General features: G+C 44.4%; 1 protein-coding gene across 5 annotated transcripts in view; it reads right to left on the reverse strand.

Annotated features, from left to right (window-relative positions):
- Window positions 1-22,578, reverse strand: part of ASTN2 (astrotactin 2) — an 882,793-nt gene that overhangs the window by 618,080 nt on the left and 242,135 nt on the right. The window lies entirely within an intron of this gene.

A 22,578-nucleotide genomic window follows, 5' to 3' on the forward strand; every position in this document is an offset into this window, starting at 1 on the left:
ATGGGTCAAACAACATTTGAGGACATAAAACTATAGTACTGTGATACGGAGATCACTTGGTACAATATCCCAACTTAGGGAAAACGAGGCCCCCCTCCCCGAACAAGGCATATAACACTCCAAGCTAGCAAGTGGTAAAGTCAAGTCTTCTAACTCCCAGCCCAATGTTCCATTTTTATCAATACCCTCGATGGAGTTAGTAGCCTCATTTCTATAAAATTGCAAAATTGAGACAGGTGGAAAGTTCCAGAGAATGGTGAGAGTGAGGTCAGAAGGGCACCGAGAAAAAGGTGGAAGATAAAAGAGGAAAAAAAAAAAGGCAGAAAAGCTCAAGGAGGAAGGACAGAAGCAACATAAAAGGCAAGGAGAGGAAACAGGAAAGAGGCAAAGGAAATTGTCTAAATGGCCTCACTGCCTTTGTTCTGAGACATTCCCAAAGAGAGTCCTAACTTTGAAATCTTCAAGCTCAGCCCTCCCTCCATCTATGTCTCTAGAGGCAAGGACGTTTCTTCGGTTTAAGCTACCTGCTGTCTGAGGCCAGGAAATGGTACACACAAAAGATTCATGCTTCTTTGAAGGGGTTTCACCGGACTGGACAAAGAGGGCTTCTGAACATACCAATGCCCATTTCTAAGGAGCTCCTGTTTTCCCAGGTAAGGTTATCAGCTTAGACGGATGCATCTGGGGTGTAGCTCATACCCAGATGGCTGTTTTGGGCACTGGGCTCTGCGAGAAGCTCTGTCTTTGATGACACAGGAGAGCATCTATGTTTGCTAAGGAAAAGACAGTTGACAATGCAGATAGAACATGAAGGCATTATAACTTTCTCACCTGCCTGTCTTGCTCTCTGGCAAGGTTCTCTAAACTGAGTATACTTAAAGATAAACCACGAGGGAGATCCCGGACATGGGACTCCCTACCCAAGCCTGTGATGCACAGCCCTCCAGCAAGAGGCTACCCTCCAAATTCTGAGAATCACTGCCAAGCCCAGTCTTTTAACCCAGAGATGAGAGTGATTGGCCCCATATTGTAAGGGTTGGGCTATACTGTGGTCAAGAGTTTAGAGCAAGCTATAGTCTGGAATCCAGGGACCCATACATGTGCGCCAACACCCATGCCTTCATTCATCTTCCTGTCCGTTCATTCATCCATTCAACACTGTTTTCAGAAAAACCATAATGTATCTGAGACAAGTACAGGAAATGTTGTTTTAGCTCAGGCCATCATAACAAAAGTCATATATTGGGCTACTTAACATAAATTTATGTTCTACAGTTCTGGAGGTTGGAAGGCTGAGACCAGGATGCCAGCATTGTTGTGTTCTAGTGAGGTCTCCCTTCTTGGCTCACAGACTGTCACACTCTCCCTGTGTACATGGTAGGGAGAGAGAACCAGAGGCAGAGATGCAGAGACAGAGAGAAAGAGGGAGGGGAAGAGAGAGATCTCTTCCTCTTCTTCTAACACCACAGTCCTATCCAATTAGGGCCCATCTTTATGATCTCATTTAATTTTAATGACCTCTTAAAGATCTACTCCAAATACAGTCTGCTGTGGATTTTACTGTGTCCTTCCAAATCTCATATGTGGAAGCCCTAAGCCCCATTGTGACTATATTTGGAGACAGGGTTTCTAATAGGTAATTAAAGTTAAAGGAGGCCATAAGGGGGAGATCTTAATCCAATAGGATTGGTGTCTTTGTAAGAAGAGGAAGAAATCACTCTCTCTCCTCTTGCTCTCCTAATATACACGTACACTGAGGAAAGGCCATGTGGGTACACAGTGAGAAGGAAGCCATCTGCAAGCCACAACTCAAATGTGCTGCTGTCTTGATCTTGGACTTGCAGCCTCCAAAGCTACGAGAACATGAATGTCTATTGTTTAAGCCCCCCAGTCTACAGTATGTTGTTATGTCAGTCCAAGTAGACAACCCACGATCACATCGAGGTTAAGGCTTCAATATAGGACTCTGGGGGGGGACACAAGTGTGCCGTCCAGAACAAGGTACAATGATGAAAAGACCACCAAAACCCTCCTAATTCTCACCATATAGACAAGATAGACCAAGATTAATGAAATGACTGACATCTACATGTAAAATTTTATAAGTGATATATAGCACAAATGAGAGCTAAAAGAGGATATAAGAAGCTCTATTAGTGGAATATGACCTAGTTTAGGAACATCATGGACACTAACTTCAAGAAATGCGTAGTGGGACTAAGGTCTGAAAAGAGTATGAGTGAATCAAGTGATGAGGAAGGAAGGAAGCAGTGGGTGATAAGAACACGAGTCAGGGGAAGAATCCAAAGAGCCCTTTGAGGAGAAGAAATACGAAAGGGGCTGCTCCACCACTCACTGGGCCTGAAACACTGAAAACAACCGGCAAGAGATCATGCTGGCGAGGCAGAAGTCCTAACCCCAACACCAACCCTAACCCTTCTGGAGCTTATCAAGGACAGAACACGCGGACGGTTTCAGACGGAAGAGTGACTTGATCAGATTTTCATTTAGGGAAGATCGTTCCAGCAGCACAGAGCAGAATTTATGGAGAGAGGGGCAGAAATGGAAGCGAGGAGACCAACCAAGCAAATGGTGCAGTTGTGCAGCAGTCCACACACAAGATGATGGTCACCTGAAGGCACCTCTCCACGAGAGCCCTGGAAGAGCACACGTTCCAGAGGACTGAAAACACGAGTTGGGTCTGAGATACGAACACATGGTGTCTTCCAGACGTCTAGGTAGAGGTGCTGAGTAGATGGCAGGTTATGCGCGTCTCACACTCACAAGAGAGAACTAGACTCCATGGAGACCCCACACACGTACTCCTTGTTAAAGTACAGAAGCACTATGTGTAGTGGTTGAGAACATGAGCTTCCGGCACAGTGCAAACAATGGAACATGTGTTCATTCCTGCTCTGTACTGGCTGTTCTCCATTTGCTCCCCCTGATCCCTTGCCACCCCAGGTTCATGCTGCCCCGCCCCACGTTCTGGAGGCAGACCTTCTATGCACCACATCTCTGCTCCTTGTTGTTTGGCTATCAGTTAGCTTTGCCCAGTGGGACGTAGGAGGCCGGAGGCAAGAATTTGGAAGTAGGTCTTCCCTTGCTCCTTTCTGGTCTCTGTACCCTATTCCTGAGAGTCTGGGACACTAGACAATTACAGCTTCTGCTAGGGGCCCCTGTCTACAGATCCCATCCTCACAGCCTCCAGGAAAACCATTTCTTCTCCCTGTCCTTAACCCTTTCAGTTCAAGGAGTTAGTAGTGGCTTCCTGATATTTCCTGTCCCTGGTTCCTCCATACCTTCATGCTGATTCTCTTCACTCTGCCTACGCCTCCATAAATAATCGCTTCGTTGAGTTTCTCCTTAAAGTCTCATTTGAAGGTGCCTTCTTTGTCCAGCTGAGACCTTGACTGATACAGCATCCCTTTCCGTCATGCTTCTGACATTCACCAATCCTAAAGATCAGCCTCTTCTCATCCTGCTATTTCTGCTTTCTTTTCTCCTAAATGGACACAGACTGGACTGGCTAGAAGGAGAGGCAGACACGGGGAGGGAAGGTTTGCTCCTCTGAGCTGCAAGGGTTTCTGATCGGGACTGTAGCAAATCTCATCCATCTGTTTGGCTGTTCTTGCTGGGGCGGCAGTGCCGGGAGCCCAGACTTACAGGGGAAGTGCCTGTACAAGCCCCTCCGTGGGCTATCGCATCCTGCCTCCCGCTCTCCCCCACCCCCAACCCTCTGATCCCTTTCAGTAGTTCTATCAATATCAATATATCACGTTGTCCAAACAAGCCACGCTACCTCCTGGTACCCGCTGAGCTCTGCCTCCCTAGAGCAGCAAAATGCTCACCCGTTGCCTGGATGAATGCAACAGATGGTGCTTGATCTGAGCATCGCGGCGAGCCCAGGGAAGGAGGGGGCAGGGGGAAGCCATCTCTTTCTACCATGTGCGAGACTGTCAAGTTTAATGGGTATAGACCGCTGGCGCCTGAGGAGAGCCCCCCCGCCCCCGGCCCCCGAGACAGAGAGAAGGGAAGAGAGAAAGGGGAGGAGGGAGGAAAAGAGAAAACAAGAATGGAAAGGAAAAGTGTGCTCAGCAGTAAAGGCAGGGGGCAAAAAGGAGGGGGCGGAGAAGAGTGGAAGGGGAGGAGAGAGAGCAGGAAAATAATACACAGGGAACAGGAAGGCAGGGGTGGGGGGGAGGAGTGGCAAGGCCAGGGGAGGGGAAGAGGAGGCAGGAGAAGGGGAAGGAGAGGTGCAAGACAGGGCAAACCTTGAGGGCCTTTGCAAAGGCATACAGTTTCCAGATACCAGTTTCCAGGCAAGCGGCAGCCTGGTCCTCCGCCCTGCACTCCAGGCACCACATGCTGTGTCCACCCTAGAACCCCACCATCTGCATTCAGAGCCTCCCCCACACAGCCTGGGATGCCCTATGACCAACACTTATATAGGTTCCTGTTTCACTTTCGTCACCCTCTTTAATTTTTCTAGACTCATCTAGCCTGTGTAGGAAGAAAATTCACAATGCTTGAATACCACCAACTCTTTGCCAGGCCAAAGAGCCTGGCATCTCCTTGTACTTTCCTCCTTTATTCTTCCTAACAAGCTTGAAAGGTAAGGATCATTAGCTGGTGTTTCAAAATGAGGAAACTGATGGGGCGCCTGGGTGGCGCAGTCGGTTAAGTGTCCGACTTCAGCCAGGTCATGATCTCGCGGTCCGTGAGTTCGAGCCCCGCGTCAGGCTCTGGGCTGATGGCTCAGAGCCTGGAGCCTGTTTCCGATTCTGTGTCTCCCTCTCTCTCTGCCCCTCCCCCGTTCATGCTCTGTCTCTCTCTGTCCCAAAAATAAATAAATAAACGTTGAAAAAAAAAATCTTGAAAAAAAACAAAATGAGGAAACTGAGACTCAGAGAAGTTAAGTAACCTCCTAGGGTCACACAGCTTAGGAGTGGCAAAGCTGGGATTCAGACCCAGGTTACAGTGACACTGATGACCCTAGCTCCATCCACTGCACTCACCTATACAGATTCTTTCAGGTTTGTTGGTGGATGGAAATGGATAGCCCAGTCTTGGGGTTTGAGGTTACTTCTCAGGGCCTGGAAAGTGACTCTGACAGGCCAGCCCCTCTTCGACCATCCAGGCAAGGAGCCCCAAGCACCCGGCCTTGTCTGGAGCCAGGGGCTCAACCTGATTGGAGAGTGAGCAGTGATGCCAGAGGAATCTTGCTCGGTGTTGATGGCCAAGACTGTCCAGCCTGGAGGTCCTAGGCTCAGGCTCAACTCATGCCCCATTCTCTCAGCTTCATCTCACTACAGAACCTAAGTTCAGAGAACCAAGCCACAGGTGGATATTAACTGACCATACTGACTACTGTGAGTGAAAAAGTCACTCAGGTTCCAATGTCAACTTTGCCATTGTGTGAGCTTGAGTTACTCTCTTCTCCTTGACAGTGGTGCTCAGTTTCTTCCTTTGTAACTGTCTGTAGGGCTGTGGGGGGACAGAATGGAAGTATGTACATAAATTGTCTAACAGAGCTCCTAGAACATAGTAAGTGCTCAAGAAAGAGCAGTCATCACCAAACTTCCTACTGTTCACCCTTTGGCTTCACGACTAGTCGGTCAATTCATCCATCCATCCATCCATCCATCCATCCATCCATTCATTTGTTCATTCATTCGTTTTGAAAATCATCTGCATTATAAAATACCCACTTTGAAAATTCATTTAGGGTCGCCTGGGTGGCTCAGTCAGTTGGGCATCTGACTTTGGCTCAGGTCATGATCTCACGGTTTGTGGGTGAGAGACCCATGTCAGGTTCTATGCTGACAGCTCAGAGCCAGGAGCCTGCTTTGGATTCTGTGTCTCCCTCTCTCTCTCTGCCCCTTCCCTACTCACGCTCTGTCTCTCTGTCTCTTAAAAATAAATAAACATTGAAAAAGAAATTTTAAAGATAATTCGTTTAGAAAATACATAGTTCCTTCTTTTTAAAAAATATTTATTCGTTTTTGAGAGAGAGAGAGAGAGAGAGAGAAAGAGAGAGAGAGAGAGAGGCAGGCAGCGGGAGAGGGGAACAGAGACAGGGAGACAGAAGATCCAAAACAGGCTATGTGCCAATAGCAGCAAGCCTGATGCAGGGCTTGAACTCACGAACCGTGAGATCATGACCTGAGCCGAAATCAGACCCTCAACAGAATGAGCCACCCGGGCACCCCAGTATAGTTCCTCTTCTATTTAGATGTGGAAACAAAGGCACTAAGAGACAAAGTCACAATACAAGTCCACAGAAGACCAAAGTCCAACTCTAAGGTCTCCTGTTTCCAGTACTCTTCTCCGATTCCCCAAATTCTAAGATAACTTTAACCTCAGATGTAGTGATGTTCAATTTTATGTATAAAATTGTCTAGACCATGGTATCTAGATAGTTGGTCAAGCATTATTCTAGATATTTCTACGAACAATTTTTAAAGATAAGATTAACATTTAACATAATAGACTTTGAGCAAGGCAAATAGTTGAAGGCCTTAAAAGAAGAAAGACTAGGGGCGCCTGGGTGGCGCAGTCGGTTAAGCGCCCGACTTCAGCCAGGTCACAATCTCACGGTCCGTGAGTTCGAGCCCCGCGTCGGGCTCTGGGCTGATGGCTCGGAGCCTGGAGCCTGTTTCCGATTCTGTGTGTCCCTCTCTCTCTGCCCCTCCCCCGTTCATGCTCTGTCTCTCTCTGTCCCCCAAAAAATAAATAAACGTTGAAAAAAAAATTAAAAAAAAAAAAAAGAAGAAAGACTAGGGCACCTGGGTGGCTCAGTCAGTTAAGGGTCTGACTCTTGATATTGACTCAGGTCATGATCTCACAGTTATAAGATCGAGTCCCATTGTTGGGCTCCGTACTGTCAGTGCAGAGCCTCTTGGGATTATCTCTCTCCCTCTCTCTCTCTCTCTGTCCCTTCCCTGCTCTCTCATACTCATTCTCTCTCTCTCTCTCTCTCTCAAAATGAATAAATAAACATTAAAAAAGTAAGTAAAAAGACTGACCTCCCCCAAGGGACAAAGAATTCTGCCAGCAAACTATCTTCAGACTCGAGCTACAACATTAAATCCTCCCTGCATCTTTAGCCTAATGGTCTCCCCTAATGATTTGGGACTTGTCAGCCTCCAGAATCACAGGAATCATTTTCTTAAAACAAATAAACAAATAAACGACCAAACAAACCTCTAGATAGATGCTGGTAGAGACAGAAAGAGGTAGACAGCTGGAGAGATAGAAAATATATATAATCAATAAGTGATACAGAAAGCCCTCCTATTAATTCTGTTTCTCTGGGCAACCCTGACAAATACAGACCTCGCTTGTGTCTCCAGGCTTTAAACTGAGCACATCTAGATGCCAGGATTTGGGGGGACGGTAATAAAAGAAGACATCCCAGTTTTAAAGCACACGCCAGCTGGGAAGACCTGTTATAAATAGAAAAAGCCATCAAATTTGGAAGTTGCGAGAGTCCAATCACTGAATCCAACATTACATCTCATGTAGGAGCCACCCTCTTCATGAAAAGAAAAAACAAAAATTAAGAACAGTCAGCATTCCTTAGCCAGATGACAATACTCCGCTTCCAGAACAAATGTAAAACCCATATATGCTTTTTTTTCTAAATGGCCACCCCTTCCAAATTCTCAGGGATAAAAAGTTGATGGATAGAATTTTCTCACGTTTTAGCTTATTTCTCACACACATTTTCTGAAACCTTTGATGCCTGCTACAGCTTATCTTCAAGCAAGCGCCTACAGGCAAGACAAATGAACACACAGCAGCAAATATAAATTGGAAAACTTGGGAACAGCCTTTTCTTATATACAGGATCTTGGGCCTGTCAGCTAATACTGCAGACTTGTAGGGTGGTCATAATTTCTGCTGGAGAACTGTATCAAGTTTGAATGACGGAATTAGAATTAGTGATCTTTCCCTCTGTTAACAACACAATACTTTCCAGATTCTCTGGAGCTGGTTCCACGGCCTCCTAGCCAGGACACAGATGGTCTCTAAGATTCTTTCCAGCTCCGTGGCCCTGTATTCTAAATGTAAATGAAATTGTGCTTTCACTAAAATGAATACGGTAACCGCAAGAACACTACTCTTGAATTCACAAAGTCTTCTTATCTCTCAGTAATGTTATCCTTACAATCTCCTATTTTATAGAGCCTGGAGAAGCAAAAGAGGTTTCCAAAGTTTGGGCTGGAGTTGAAGCAACAGACAAACAAGTCGTGTTCAAGAGGGAAAGGGTCAAGTAACTGGATAGGTAGGGTCAACACCTTCTTGGTCACTTGTTTACCACCTGGACAGCAAGGTGTGGCTACGGAAAGGCTTTGGAATCAGCTGCTGTTTGGAATAATAAGCCCCATTTCCCACCAGCTGTGAGATGTGGGCAAATCATTTAACCACCCAAAGTCTCAGCTTCCCCAAGTGTTAAGCTGAGGTTTGCGATTCCAAATTCATAAAGCTGTTTTTTGGATTAAATGAGATGCTAAAATGCTCATCACAGTGCCTGATGCAGAGGAAGCATTTAAAAAATGAGAGTTAATACTGCTGTTTTTATTGCCAAAAAGATCTTAAGCACATCAGTCATAGCAAATGTGGATCTTCTGCCCAAACCTGTGGGGCCTATTCAAGTCCAGAATCTGCTGGGATTCACAGGAGCTAGCCAGATTCCTCTTCCAGATTCATCCTTTCTGTAACTGCACAGGAAGGCCAAGTATGGGGGGGGGGGCTGCATGTCCTGGGAATGGAGGGCCACTTAATTGTACAAATGGAATTCTTCAGCCAACACCATCACTGGGTGCTGTGTCCAGAAGTGGGCACTGGGGACACAGTGATGGACTGAAGATCACCCCTCCTTTAAAACAGTGTCATGAGGGTAGAGGGTGCTAAATGCCCAGAGAGGTGTGACCAGAACACTGAGAACACGCTCTCCCATTCCTTTTGCAAGTACGAAGGCTGTGGGAAATTCCTGGAGTCGATGCCAACTCGCCTGAGCCTTAAGGAATTCAGGGCCAGGTAAAGAGGGCTATATAAAGAGTGCCATCAGCAGGCGACAGGGGCAAGGATTGCAGAGAAAGCTCCACTTGGTTTGGTGCTTCTTGAGCTTAAAGTGGGGGATGATTTTATTACCGAGAACATCCATCTGCAGCTGGGAAGAAGGGTGGCTCTTGCTATACTCCTACCTCCTTTCCCAAACCGTAGATCAAAAAGCCCACCTATTTAGAAAGCCCTGCCCTCCAGCCCCACCACCCTTTCCTGTGCCTATTCCTGTTGCCTCAGATGCTCTGGGTACAGGGCATGCATGTCCTGGAATCTGACAGACTTGGGTGTAACCGCCATTCTCTCTTTATGCACGATGTGGCTTTAGGTGTTGGGTGCGTTTCTTACACTGCCCTAAGACACAGTTCTTGGCCTGTAAAACCCTGAGCATAAATCTCCCTGCAGAAGTATGGGGTTTTGTGGGGTTTTGCTGGTTAAAATTCAATGCAATGACATATGCAAAGTGCTTAGCTCAGTACCCAAAACGGATTAAGCACTCAGCAAAGTATAGCCTTTATTACCATTATTGTCAGCCGGCTTAAGTGAGATAAGCTTGCAGAAGGCCTTGCACCGAGTCAAAGCCTAATGCATGCTGAGTCCTTCCCTTCCTTTTTGGGTAACTCATCACCTTTGACTAAGGACTATGGACTCTGACTCCCTGTTGTCCCCCCAAGTATAAATTTTACTATCATCTCTGGCTCCTGTAGAGTTCATGGGTTTCATCTCCACTCTACTTCAGCCAATCCCATCATGGTTACCCCAGAGATGTAGCCATAATCTGGGACCTGGATATGGCTGTAACACAAATCCTGGATCCAAACTTTTGCTCATGGCCCTCTGTCTACCCTCCTGCCTTGCTTTGCCATGCTTTTCAAGTTCGTGCTCTTACTTCTAGGAATTACCAGGCCTCAAACATATGTGTTGCTGACAAAGATCTAGCTCCATCATCATGAGCCAGAGGAAGCTGTTTTCTGGCAGCAGAGAGGGGAGATGCCCACCCTTGGACCCCTACTCCCTTCCTCCCCAGAAACTTTATCTTTTCTCGGTTTCACATTTTCCACCAGAGAGTTAGCTTAGACTTCTCTGGTTGATCTAATACCAACGTTCACTTAAATATGCCATTCCAATTTTCTTTTTTTTTTTTTTCAACATTTATTTATTTTTGGGACAGAGAGAGACAGAGCATGAACGGGGGAGGGGCAGAGAGAGAGGGAGACACAGAATCGGAAACAGGCTCCAGGCTCTGAGCCATCAGCCCAGAGCCCGACGCGGGGCTCGAACTCACGGACCGCGGGATCGTGACCTGGCTGAAGTCGGACGCTTAACCGACTGCGCCACCGAGGCACCCCTTGCCATTCCAATTTTCAAGGACATCTCATTAGTCATGTAATCATTAATAGCAGTAATAATAATATTAACCATTTATGGAGTATTTACAACGTGATAAGTTTTAAGGTAAACATAGCCATGATTTAATGTATTTCTCATAATGGCTGTGGTGCATGGAGTTATTAGCCTTGTCTCTTCACTCTGCCTCCCCCACCCTGCTGGCACCCTTGCTAGAGCCTCATTACATATGGAATGCACTTCATTGCTCTTTGATTTGCTCTTGTCTGTGTGACTTGTTTTGGCCAATGGTATTTGGGTAAAAGTCAGCGTATGTCGGTTGTGAGCATAGGCTTCACGAGGTACCACAGACTTCTGCTCACACGGTTACACCTGCCAGCACCATGAGGAAGACGTGTCCCAGCTAGCCTGCTGGTGCACACAGGATGAATGACACACCGTAGATTCACACCTCTGCAGCAAGGAACAGAGTCACCCTACTCTTAGAGCCCAGTCACTGACTCCAGCCACTCTGCAGATGATGAGCAAACCTAAGATGAGAAGAACATTCCACTCAATCCTCAGACACATGACAAACTGATGTTTATCATATGATGCCACTGAGATTTTGTAGCTGGTTGTTATGCCGCACTATTGTGGCCTGACTGACTGGTATACAACCTGTCGAGATACGTATTATTATTTTCATCTTACAAATGGGTGAGTGAGGCACACCAAGGTTAATTAATTTTTCAAATGTCATATAACCTCTGAGCAGCAGCGCTGGACAAATATCTTTAAATACTACTCCATGGATTGTTTTGGAAGGCGACCAATAAACGTGATTTAATGAACTGGCTTGCACGCTGGAGTTGATGAAAGTAACCCATTAGCCAGCTTCCCTTTAGTCCCTATTAATAGCAATTATGAAGAACATCTAAGAAATAACAATGACCCAAAACGGAGCTGTGCCTCTGTGGTGATATAAAGACTATTAACGCATCTGTTCAGAGCCTGCAGGGGTGGGCTATGCTTGGTGAATGAATGAACAAAGGTTTCAAGGTGCGTATGACTGGGCACTGAATGAAAGATACACATTGTGACATAAGTCCATCACTAAGCCACGCTATGGTGGGGGAGGGGGCTTACCAGGGAGCAGAATATGGAATTTGTACAATCTTACTACTTCAACTGGCAGAATTACCACCCATCTTACTTTAAACTAAGGGCCTATCTTCCCAGTGCAAAAGGGTGGTTATAAATTTAAACACACGTAAGTCAACTATAGCAAATGGCAGGAATTTTGGAGTAAAATTAATGCAGCTGCATTATAAATATGTCCTATTTCTCAATATTAAACTCTTAAAAATAGACTGGCTAAATATATAGGCAGTAATGGATTGAGGCTGAGTTGGCGTTACTATAAAGCTCGGGATTTTCCATTTAATGACTTATAATTTCAATTTCCCATTCCTCCATGACAGTGAGAGCAGGCTTGCTTTATTATTCATGATTACAGGCTACCACCACACGAAAACGAAAGGAGAAAACCAGAGAGCAACACCAGTAGGAGGGGAGAGCAGAGAATCCCAAATCAAAAACTCAGCAGATCTGGGAGAAGACCCAATCTCCAGTTCCATCTCAGCTGCTGTGTGACTTTGGATACCTCAGCCAGCCTCGCTGAGCCTCAGGAAATAAACATTTCTGTGAAATGCATGTTATAGCATGTGATAAGCTGGGCCTCTACACAGTTTGTAATATTGCCATTTCGCTATAGCTTAACAAAGACTGGGCTTCTAAGTTGTTTTTTCACATCCTTAATCATACCACCAATGTCCATACAAAGAAGTGAGACAAAGCAACATGGCAGAAACACTGAGGTTCGAATCCCAGATCTGCCTACTAGCATACATCACCCTTGAGTTCAGTGACCTTGCCTCTTTGATCCTCAGGTGTTCTTGATCTATTTCATGGGGTTGAGGAGGCCCACAGGAAAGGTTTCCATAAGCACACTAGTGATACCACTCATATTTGTTGACTTGTTGAGTGTTTATGCCAGGCACCATGAGCCCATATCCCACTCGCCACAAGCTTGGGGAACAGGTGACATTAGTATCACCCTATGGGGACACAGCTTGATCTGGGGCCCAGGCTGGTCTGATTCCTGTGGTTTTAATCACTACTGAAATGATGCAGACAGCAGAAGGAACAGGAGAAGGATGTGGAGGGAACAAAAGAGGGACTAGGCTGTGGCATGTTTGAAGCTATCCCAAGCACCTACGGGAGCTGCTGAGTGGATCTGGGCTCACACATGTATCTGAGGAATTAGTTTTATTCCATGGTTAGATGATCTTGAATTATCTTCTTCTTTCCTTATTCAGTCCTGGTTAAACTAGCTCAGCTAAGTATTATGGATACCTCCTTTTTTTCCTCCATCCTTTTCCCAGGGAGCAGTCAAAAAACTAAGCTAAGGCAGTAGAAAGAACTGGAAATCATGTCTTTAGCAGAGCAGAACAAATTCCTCCTCTGATGTTTTTTGGTGAAATAATAGAGATCCATCCTAGGGAGCCATTTGCACAGGGAGGCTGCGTGCACGGGCAGATGGGTCTTGAGGAATGCTCTCATTTTGTTCAATGTGCACAATGAGGTAGAGAAATGTGATAAAAAAAAAAGAGAGAGAGAGAGGGAGAGGGAGGGAGGAAGGGAGAGAGACAGAGACAGACAGAGAGACAGAGAGAGAGGCTGTGACAGAACCTTCAAACCAAGATCCTGTAGTGGCAACACTGTGGGTTCTGAGAGCCCTGGAAGGGATCCTATGCTCCTGCCGCTGTTCTGATAAGGGGTATTCTGGGATTATACACATGTGCTATCTCTCTCCTCTTGAGTGTCTGCCTCTTCTTCCTCACCTGTTAGCTCTTATCAGTCATCTCCTGATTTAAACCTCCAGAAGCTGGACCCAACATGCCTGGGTTAGCCGTAAGTGTCCAAGCAGTTTTTTTGGAGTCCTCACCAAAATGCACATGTCATAAACACACATTCAGCTGGGTGTTCCTCCTTCCCCTCCTCACTTATGTCATTTCCACTCAATAATTTGAGCATCAGAGATCTCAGTGTGAGGGAACGGTAAGGCGACCACTGCAAAAACAACATTAATAGAAACATAAAGCCTTAGACCCAGAAGGCAACAGCTCCAACATGCATTGCTCAGACCACACCTAGGGGCCTGTGTTGAGATCTGAATGTCACATTAAAAATATTAGCAACATAAGGGCTCCCAGGTGGCTCAGTCAGTTAAGCATCTGACTTTGGTTCAGGTCATGATCTCGCAGTTCGTGAGTTTGAGCCCTGTGTTGTGTTCTCTGCTGTCACTGCGGTGCCTGCTTCAGATCCTCTGTCCCCCTCTCTCTGCCTTTCCCCCACTTGCTCTCTCTCTCTCTCCCTCTGTCAAAGAAACATTTTTTAAAAATAAAAAAAAAGTATTATTAGCAAAGTAGAACAAGACAGGTGTGAGAAGCGAGTCTGAGACGAAGGCTGGGAATGGTATCACGAGGAACATTAAGACAGGAGCTACAGTTATCTGAAGGACTGCGGGACTAATACTGCTTCTAATACTATTGTTTGCTATTCTTACCACTGTTGCTATGTCCCATGCACCACGATACATGCTTATTAGATGTTATAATTACAAGAGTCATTTTTTTAATACTTACATTGGGCCAAGCCCCTGGTAAGATGTCCAAGATTTAATTTTCAATGATGCTGTGAAGCAAACTCTCTACCTTTTTTTTTTTTTTTAAACAGATGGGAAAATGGACCTTGACTACATTCAGGTTCTTGACTAAAGCAAGGTTTTTCAGCCTCAGCATTACTTACATTTGAGGCTGGATAATTCCCTATTGTGAGGACTGTCCTATGTATTATTATAGGATGTTTAGCAGCCTCCCTGGCCTCTGCCAATTAGATGCTAGTAGTCCCCTCCTCAAGTCGTGACAACTGAAAGTGCCTCCAGATATTGTTCAATACCCCTGGAGGAGCAAAAATCATCCCTGGTTGATAACCACTGGCCTAAGATAAGCCAGGTGGTAAGTGGGAGGGATGGGATTCAAATTTAGATATGTCTGGTACCAAGATCCATAATCTTAAGAATAATAGTATCGGTAACAGCTATAATAGTAATATTATTATCTTAGGAACCCACTATATCACTGAAAGTAATCAAACAAAGGTGCCACATTCCAAATATATATAGAAGAGATTCAAATATTAAGTAACAATGAACTAAAAGACAGACCAGATCAATGATAATCCTAAAAGTCCATTATTCTGTAAATTTAGACCATGAGGTTCTAATTTTTATTATAAATGATTTTCAATAATTATGGAGGAAGAAAAAAATCTTACAATGAATTGTCTTCGCCTTAGCAGAAACTCAAGTTCACCTCATTCTCATATGCATAAGATCGGGAAGATGCCCCCCCCCACCTCCAAATCCCTTTCTTTATCCCTCCAACACACACACAGGCACCAACCCTCCTGTCCATGCATCTGGGCTCAGAATCAATTCATCCATTGTCTGGTTCTAGGTAGAGCATAGCTAAGTTACAGTAGCAAGTCGTGAGCTGTGCAGCAGATTGGCAAGTCTCCACCTGTTTGTAGTAAGTTAATGATGCCCGAGCAAAGAAGACATTGACAAGAAGGGAGCCCATTAACCTCCCACCTGCCTCTCTTCATGGTCAGAGCATCTACTCTTGAGCTGTATTTGGAAGCAGATGAGGAAAATGGAGGGGAAACATGCACATCTCTAGCAATTACAGATGGGAACGAAAAAAGACACATGGATCCAAGCCAGCGAGAAACCTGCTGGAAGTCAGTCATCCAGGTGAAATTTCAGAGTCAGTTCTCAAAAGAGCCTGATGATGCAGTGAATTACACCAGGATGAAGCTAAATTACAGCTGGACTGAGTTGGGCTAAACATAAAAGAGACTTCCTCAATTAGCTCATGAATCAAGCAACCAAAATAAAAAACAAAAACAAAAAAGACCAGAGGAAGCTATGGAGCTCCCATATCCAGAAAGCCAAGTACAGAGAAAAGTCCACCTGTCTGGCTGACTTCAGCATTCACCTGCAAAGCACAGGGACTAAAGCCACATTTTTGATGCTGGGTGTGGTAGATCAAACAAGGATGAGGGAGTTTTCCAAAGTGGCAAATATATAAAGATGCAAAACTCCAAAGTCATCTTCAGTTCAAAACCTGACAAGTCACTTATAACGGCTGGAGTTCAGCGTTCCTGGAGGGACAATGCTGCAGAGTAGGTGAGAAGAGGGCTGTGAACGAACACATCAGAGAGAAGCCACAATGCCAAGCTGAAGACTTGAACTGCAGTCTGTATAACAGGGAAGATTACACATACAGGTGTTTAAAATATATGGGTACATAGGAAGATTTTCATCAGAAGAAAGGTATTGTCAGAGAGGTACTTAAGAAAGATCAATGTGATTGCCAGTGTGGAAGAGAGGAAAGAATGGATAATGATAATCATGATAAAAAGAGCTGAAATGTATTGAGCCACTCAGCATGTGCCAGTAACTGTGCTAAGCATTTAACCTGAATTTTTCAATTTAATACTCAGAACAGCCATATGACATAAGCACTTCAATAAATTGCTCTTTGTAGAAGAATTTAAGCTTAGAATTCAAATTGTGTTCAGGGTGCAATACTAGTTACTGGTTGAGTCAAGATACTAACACTGGACGAATTTTAGTGACTGCATTTATACAAGAGGCTGTGTAAGTCCAGACCAAAGTAAATACAGATACTGACTATGGCAATGTCAAAGGACATAGGGGCACCTGGGTGGCTCAGTCGGTTAAGCATCCGACTTCAGCTCAGGTCACGATCTCGCGGTCCGTGAGTTCAAGCCCCGCGTCGGGCTCTGGGCTGATGGCTCAGAGCCTGGAGCCTGCTTCCGATTCTGTGTCTCCCTCTCTCTCTGCCCCTCACCCGTTCATGCTCTGTCTCTCTCTGTCTCAAAAATAAATAAAACGTTAAAAAAAATTTTTTTAAATAAAAAAATGAAAACAAGGACATAGAAAGCAAGATATATATTTGAAAATATATATATGTATATGTGTATATATATATGTATATATATATGTGTGTATATATATGTGTGTATATATATGTGTGTGTGTGTGTATATATATATATATAGGCATGAGAATAGACAGGAACGATAGAACTTAGATCTAAATTGGAGGAGATACAGAGAAGTCATGAATGCATCCTGGTTTTCCCCCTGGGAATGGTATCTGATTATGATTTGAGAGGTAACTACATCTCAATATATCTAAATTTATCTGAATGTTCCCCTTTTCAATTATGAAAGAATCACTGATGGTTTTCCTTGCCATAATCAACTTGCCTGCAAAACTTGATCAAAACATTCATTACAGAAAAGAAAAATATAATCATAGAAGAAGAAATTTCTTCATCTGACCATCAACCCCAGTGAGTAAGTGGCATAAGGGCAGAGACTGTTGGGCAAGACCATGACCCAGATTCTAGGGTTTCTAGAGGACTACGGGTTCAGTCAGACAGCCAAGGAGGGTACCAGTTTAATGAGCAGGGGGGTTTGTGGACATCTGAACTTAAAACTTAAGTAAACTCAGTTCGTGCAAATATTTGCACTCACGTGTTCAATAAGCTTATCACAGAACGTCTGTGGCTTACACCTGGCAAGTCTAATCCTTGGCATCTCACTGCCTTTCCTGGTTACCAGATATATTGCCTGCTCTGATCTTCATGGTTTTCCAATCTTCAACAATGTCTGAATCTCTTTTCTCACTCTTGTCCTTCTGGACGGGCATGACCCTCCCTATCTCACCCTGTCCCCAGTCACGGCCGTCATTCACTTCCAAGCTAATTGTCTCCATCGATGTGTGCAAACTAACCATTTATGGGAAATGCCACGGAATGTTAATTTCATTTGGAATTGGATAATTGCAAAAAGTGCGCCCATTTTTTTTATTATATAGAATGAATAAGTATTGTATTAATAGTGCCATTTCCAATTACAACCCCAATCACAGGCCTGTCATCCCCTAACTGTGGGTTATTTTTCACGGAGCATTTTTCTGAACAGTTTTCTTTTTAAATCCTTCCCCCCTACTCCCTTCCTCACATCATTGTAATTAAGATAATACAGCATAATTATAAACACATATTGGAAGCTCAAATACCAGCATGGACCATCCAACTAGTGCTACACACTTATTGAAATTTCTCAAGCAAAAAAAAAAGTGTTGGAACCACTATTGAGAGAGAAGAATGAAGACTGGTGAAGTCAGCAAGGAGCACGCCAGAGCAGTCCAAAAACCCTGGCCAGAGTCCACGTCTGGGAGCTGAGCTTGCTTGCATATTTCTAGTAGGCAACCAGGAAACATGCACGAAGCTTTCAGATGTTGAGAGAAAAAAACTACTGAGCATTGATCAGGTGCTTCTTACATATCATCTGACCTCCCCATCAACAGAAATCCATGAAGTTTGTTTTTTTATTAAATCCATTTTACAGATGAAGAAGCTGAGAGTGTAAGGAGTTAAGAAAGTTGACCAATGTGAAGAACTAAGATGGACGAGCTGAAATGCAATCCCGGGTTCTAGTGTTAGCTAGTTACTACCATTAGGAAACACTCCAAAAAAATGTTTTTGTTTCATTCAAAATTGTACTCATTCATGTGTCTGGGGGTCAAGTCAGGGTTAGTTAGGTTGCTCAGACTGGGTTTTGCTTGCTACAAGCTGCGGGTTGGTTTCAGGTCTATTTCATAAGTCTGTCATCCTCTCTGGACCAGCAGGCTCTCTGGGGCATATTCCCACAGAGATGTGAGAAGGTAGGCATGATGAGGAAACTCCACTGTGTAAGTACATTTCAAGCTTTTGTCTGTGTCACACTTGCTAACGTGTCAATGGTCAAAGTCAGTGAGATGGCCAAGGCCAGTATCACCGGGACAGGAAAGTACGCTCCACTCACAGTGGCAGATGGAGGGTGAATATTTTCTGAACTGTCACTGAAGTGATGACACCCTATATGTCTTCCAATTTTCACTATACCATGAAAACCATACCACTTAGTGTCTAAGTTCCTAGAGTGTAGGGGGTCAGGTCAAAGACATGTGGCCATGGCGACACAGAAGGGGTAATGAATCACATGACCTGGAGATTTCCTCATTTGTATCAACAATGGTAATACATACAAATACATACAAAAGGGCTACTGAGATGCCTGTAACAGGTTTTAAATGTACAGAGTTTCTATATAACCTCATGTTTTACCCCTTGTCCTGCTTTGTTTTTCTTCATTAAACAATCACACCTGCCCTTATGTTACATATTTGGTTTTTTATTATCTGTTCTTCCAAATATAAGTTAAATAAATGAAAAGACATTGCCTATTTTGTTAACTGTTACAATGCGAGCACCTATGGCATTGACTGGAATGCAGTGGACACAAAATAAAGATTTTTTTTTAAATAAATGAAATGCAAGTATGTGAACCCCAGCTTATAAAAACTCCATCCATGAAGACAAAAACCTCACCCCATACCAATATAGGTAGTGTTCTGTGCTCTAAAGAAGGGGTAGGTTTTCTGAGAGGTACAGTGGAATGATGATGAGGAAAAAGGGAATGGGGACGATGAGCAGTCTCTTGTAGTTTTTCTTGGGAAAGGTATATAGAAATAGCTCTTGTAAAAGTAAGCAGAATTAAACCTCGTAACAAGCACAGCGAAGAGCTGCGGGTTAAAAGTTGGAGAATGTTTCATGGAGCAAGAGCCTTTTGAACTAGTTCTTAAAGCCCATGTTAGAACCACATACGGGGAGATGGGACAGGAAAATCCCAGAAAGGAGAAACAAAAAGAGAAAACTTACAGGAGGAGGAAAAGGCATAGGTAATCATTTCAACTGTCCAAACAAGTTCCACACGTCCTTTAGAACTTTTTGGTTTATCTAAACAACTCCAGATTCGTTATATTAGTTTATCTATATAGTAACCATGTATAATATATAGGACTTATTATCATCATATATCATACAGGAAGAAACAGAGGCTCAAAGACAATCTGTAATTTAACTTTGTAGCTGGATGAGAAATGGAAATTTTAGCTGAGCCCGCCCCCGCCCCCCCCCCCACCAAAGTGACATGCATAGACATCAAAATGAGTTTGGAGATACATCACTCAGTAGATCCTATGAAAACTGAGTAGTTAAGAACCAGTTAGTGAACTAGTAAACCCCTCAGCCCCGTGAGGGGCTTGACAAATGATAATTCAAAAAAAGGATATGTGGGTGATTTCTTGGGAAACGGCATCACTTGTGAGCTTCATCTCCTACTACCCAGGGAGGGAATGATGGCACCCCTGAGGACGCCTAATGAGAAGGGCTGTCACGGCACTACTCCGAGACCTTCACGTGTGGTCCCTGCCCGGTGAGCTGGTGTCCAGTTCCCACCAGGGAAATGTAAGCAGTGAGCAATGGGCTGGCCAGATGCTCTGCTGACTGCTAAGCAGAGGCACCTATGTGGGGATCTGCCTGTGCCACCAGAATGTTCTCTATGGCCCAGATAGGATGATGAGCCAGAGAAGACCAGCACGAAGTTGAAATACAAAATAGCTGTTAAAAGAAGGATGCTAAGCTAGACTGTGTGGGCGCTCACATCCTGCCCCCACACCCCCCATTCCAGCTGTGAGATCTTGAGGAAATTCACTAAATTTTCTAAGTCTCTGGTTCTTTATCTGTAAAATAGGGATAATAATCGTACCAACACAGGCCATTATGCGGATTAAATGAGTAAATACAAGAAAAAACGCTTAGCACGTTGCAAGTGCTGTACAAGTGGTAACTCCCAAAATTATGTTAAGTTAGGAGGAATACAGCTGCCTGGAAGGGTGAACAAACCTCACCAGAGGGAAGCAGGGGAAATGTTTAGAGTCACAGAATAAGTGAATGAACACAGGGAAACAGGTATGCATCCAGACACATTAAGGGACCTCAGTGGAGGGACCTTTAGGAATGGAGGCTGGCCCCTTGAGGAGATCATGAAAACGCCTCCAAAGAGCCAGCATTCATTCTACCAGGCTCACTGTCCTTGAAGTCAAGTTATGGCATAATGCCATCAAGTCAGGTCTTCCCTGATGCTGTCGTGTTTCTTCCCTCTTCATCCACCCCACAGCCCCAGAGGGGTTAGAAACAATAGCTAAAAGATAAGGGGAGGTGACAAGCAGAAAAGAAAAATCAGGTGTTACCTACCTTCCTCAGCTGCCAAGGTAACTATAGCCTTAGTCGGGAGAGCAGAGCTAGAGAGGGAGGCTCACCTTTTATTTTTTTTTTTTCAACATTTATTTATTTTTGGGACAGAGAGAGACAGAGCATGAACGGGGGAGGGGCAGAGAGAGAGAGAGAGACACAGAATCGGAAACAGGCTCCAGGCTCTGAGCCATCAGCCCAGAGCCCGAAGCGGGGCTTGAACTCACGGACCGCGAGATCGTGACATGGCTGAAGTCGGACGCTTAACCGACTGCGCCACCCAGGCGCCCCAAGGCTCACCTTTTAATGGAGACCAAGGGGTTACTTATTACATGATGCTGGGCATCCCTGAGTTAAGACTGTTTTGCTACGTTAGGTAAATGTCAAACTTTGCATGACCTAATGCTGATCGGAAACGTCATTCTGTTATTCTACAGGGGCAGAGGAGATGTTAATACAAATATAAAGGGGTAAAAAAAAATACACACACACACACACACACACACACACACACACACACACACACACATAAAGGGGTAACAGAACAGAAAACTAAAGATGCTTTGTGACTATATCCTATGGGCTAATCTTGGATGACACACTAGGTTACAAGTTGCTAATATTATTTTTGCTACATTTCCTATTGTATTGCATTAATACAGCTATTCCCATTCAACAAGGGCTTTCTTTTTGTTTTTAATTTAACAGACTCATCACAACACATCCAGACAAAAATGACTTAGGGAAGTGGCACAATGTGACTTGGGTGTTTATCTCCCAACTCATGAGCCATTCTCCATACCATGATTCAATCAATGTATGCAATTTATAGTTCCAAATATTATGCATTCTCCTCCTTTAGTTCAAACCTGGATTGATCATTCCTGCACATTCCCATCCTATCTTGGACTCCTTGCTCTTGTAATACTTCTCATATTTGCAATGATGCATGATTGCTACCTTCCCCAACTGAAGAGGAGTTCCACACTGTCATAAACCATATTTGCATAATTTACTACTGTTTCTTCTCCTGGTACAGAGGAGACACTGAGTGCATGTCAGATAAATGGATGTATGGATGGATTAATTAGTAGGGACTTATCACTTTCACTGAGTTTCAAAGCACTGATCTTCGTGGGTTAAGTGATTTTTTTTTTGATTTCTAAACAACCAGTTAAATACATAAAGTTCTGTCCTAAAATATATTCCCAGCTAAGATATTGTTGCCACTGATTTTTAAAATCAATTTCAGAAGTATCGCCTTTTAGAAGTACATGAAACCTTCAAAATCATTGCTTACAGATGGCCAAACTGAGTCCTGGAGAGTGGTAATGACTGTGAGCCAGGGTCAGGACAGGAAGGCAGGGGGGCGTATAGTCCAGTCTTCTCAGCTGTGCTTTGCTGGCTGAAGAACCCTTTGGCCCTGTGTCACTGATTGTTTTTATGGATTCACACTCCAGGGCATCACCTGGTGAGGCTGTCACTGGGTGTAAATGAAAACTGAACAGGAGCCTGGAGGAAGCCTCCACTCTGGCATTAATGAACACATGGCAGAATCCAGCCTAATGTTGCATGAAGTTTGGAGAAAGATCAATAACCATCAAGTCAAAACAGATCTTCAGCCTCCTGGTCTCCCTACACCCCCTCCCACACCCCCTCTAGGCAGCCAGTGGGCCCTGAAGTGTGTTATTCATGGCTGGATTTGAGCTGCTAATGAAACATCTTTATGAGGCATAGGTCTGGGCTGATGCAGTCAGGTTCCTCTAAGAACAAAACTCAGGGATTCCTGTCTTTGCTGTGCAGAGTCAGGCTTTGGTAAAATTGTCCTGGCACATGCCTCACCTCTCTTGCATAAACTCTGCTGGGAGCCTCCCCCCTCCCCCAT

This window comes from Herpailurus yagouaroundi, unplaced genomic scaffold, assembly GCF_014898765.1.
Source record: "Herpailurus yagouaroundi ecotype Mexico unplaced genomic scaffold, PumYag 160, whole genome shotgun sequence".
Taxonomy (NCBI): Eukaryota; Metazoa; Chordata; class Mammalia; order Carnivora; family Felidae; genus Herpailurus; species Herpailurus yagouaroundi.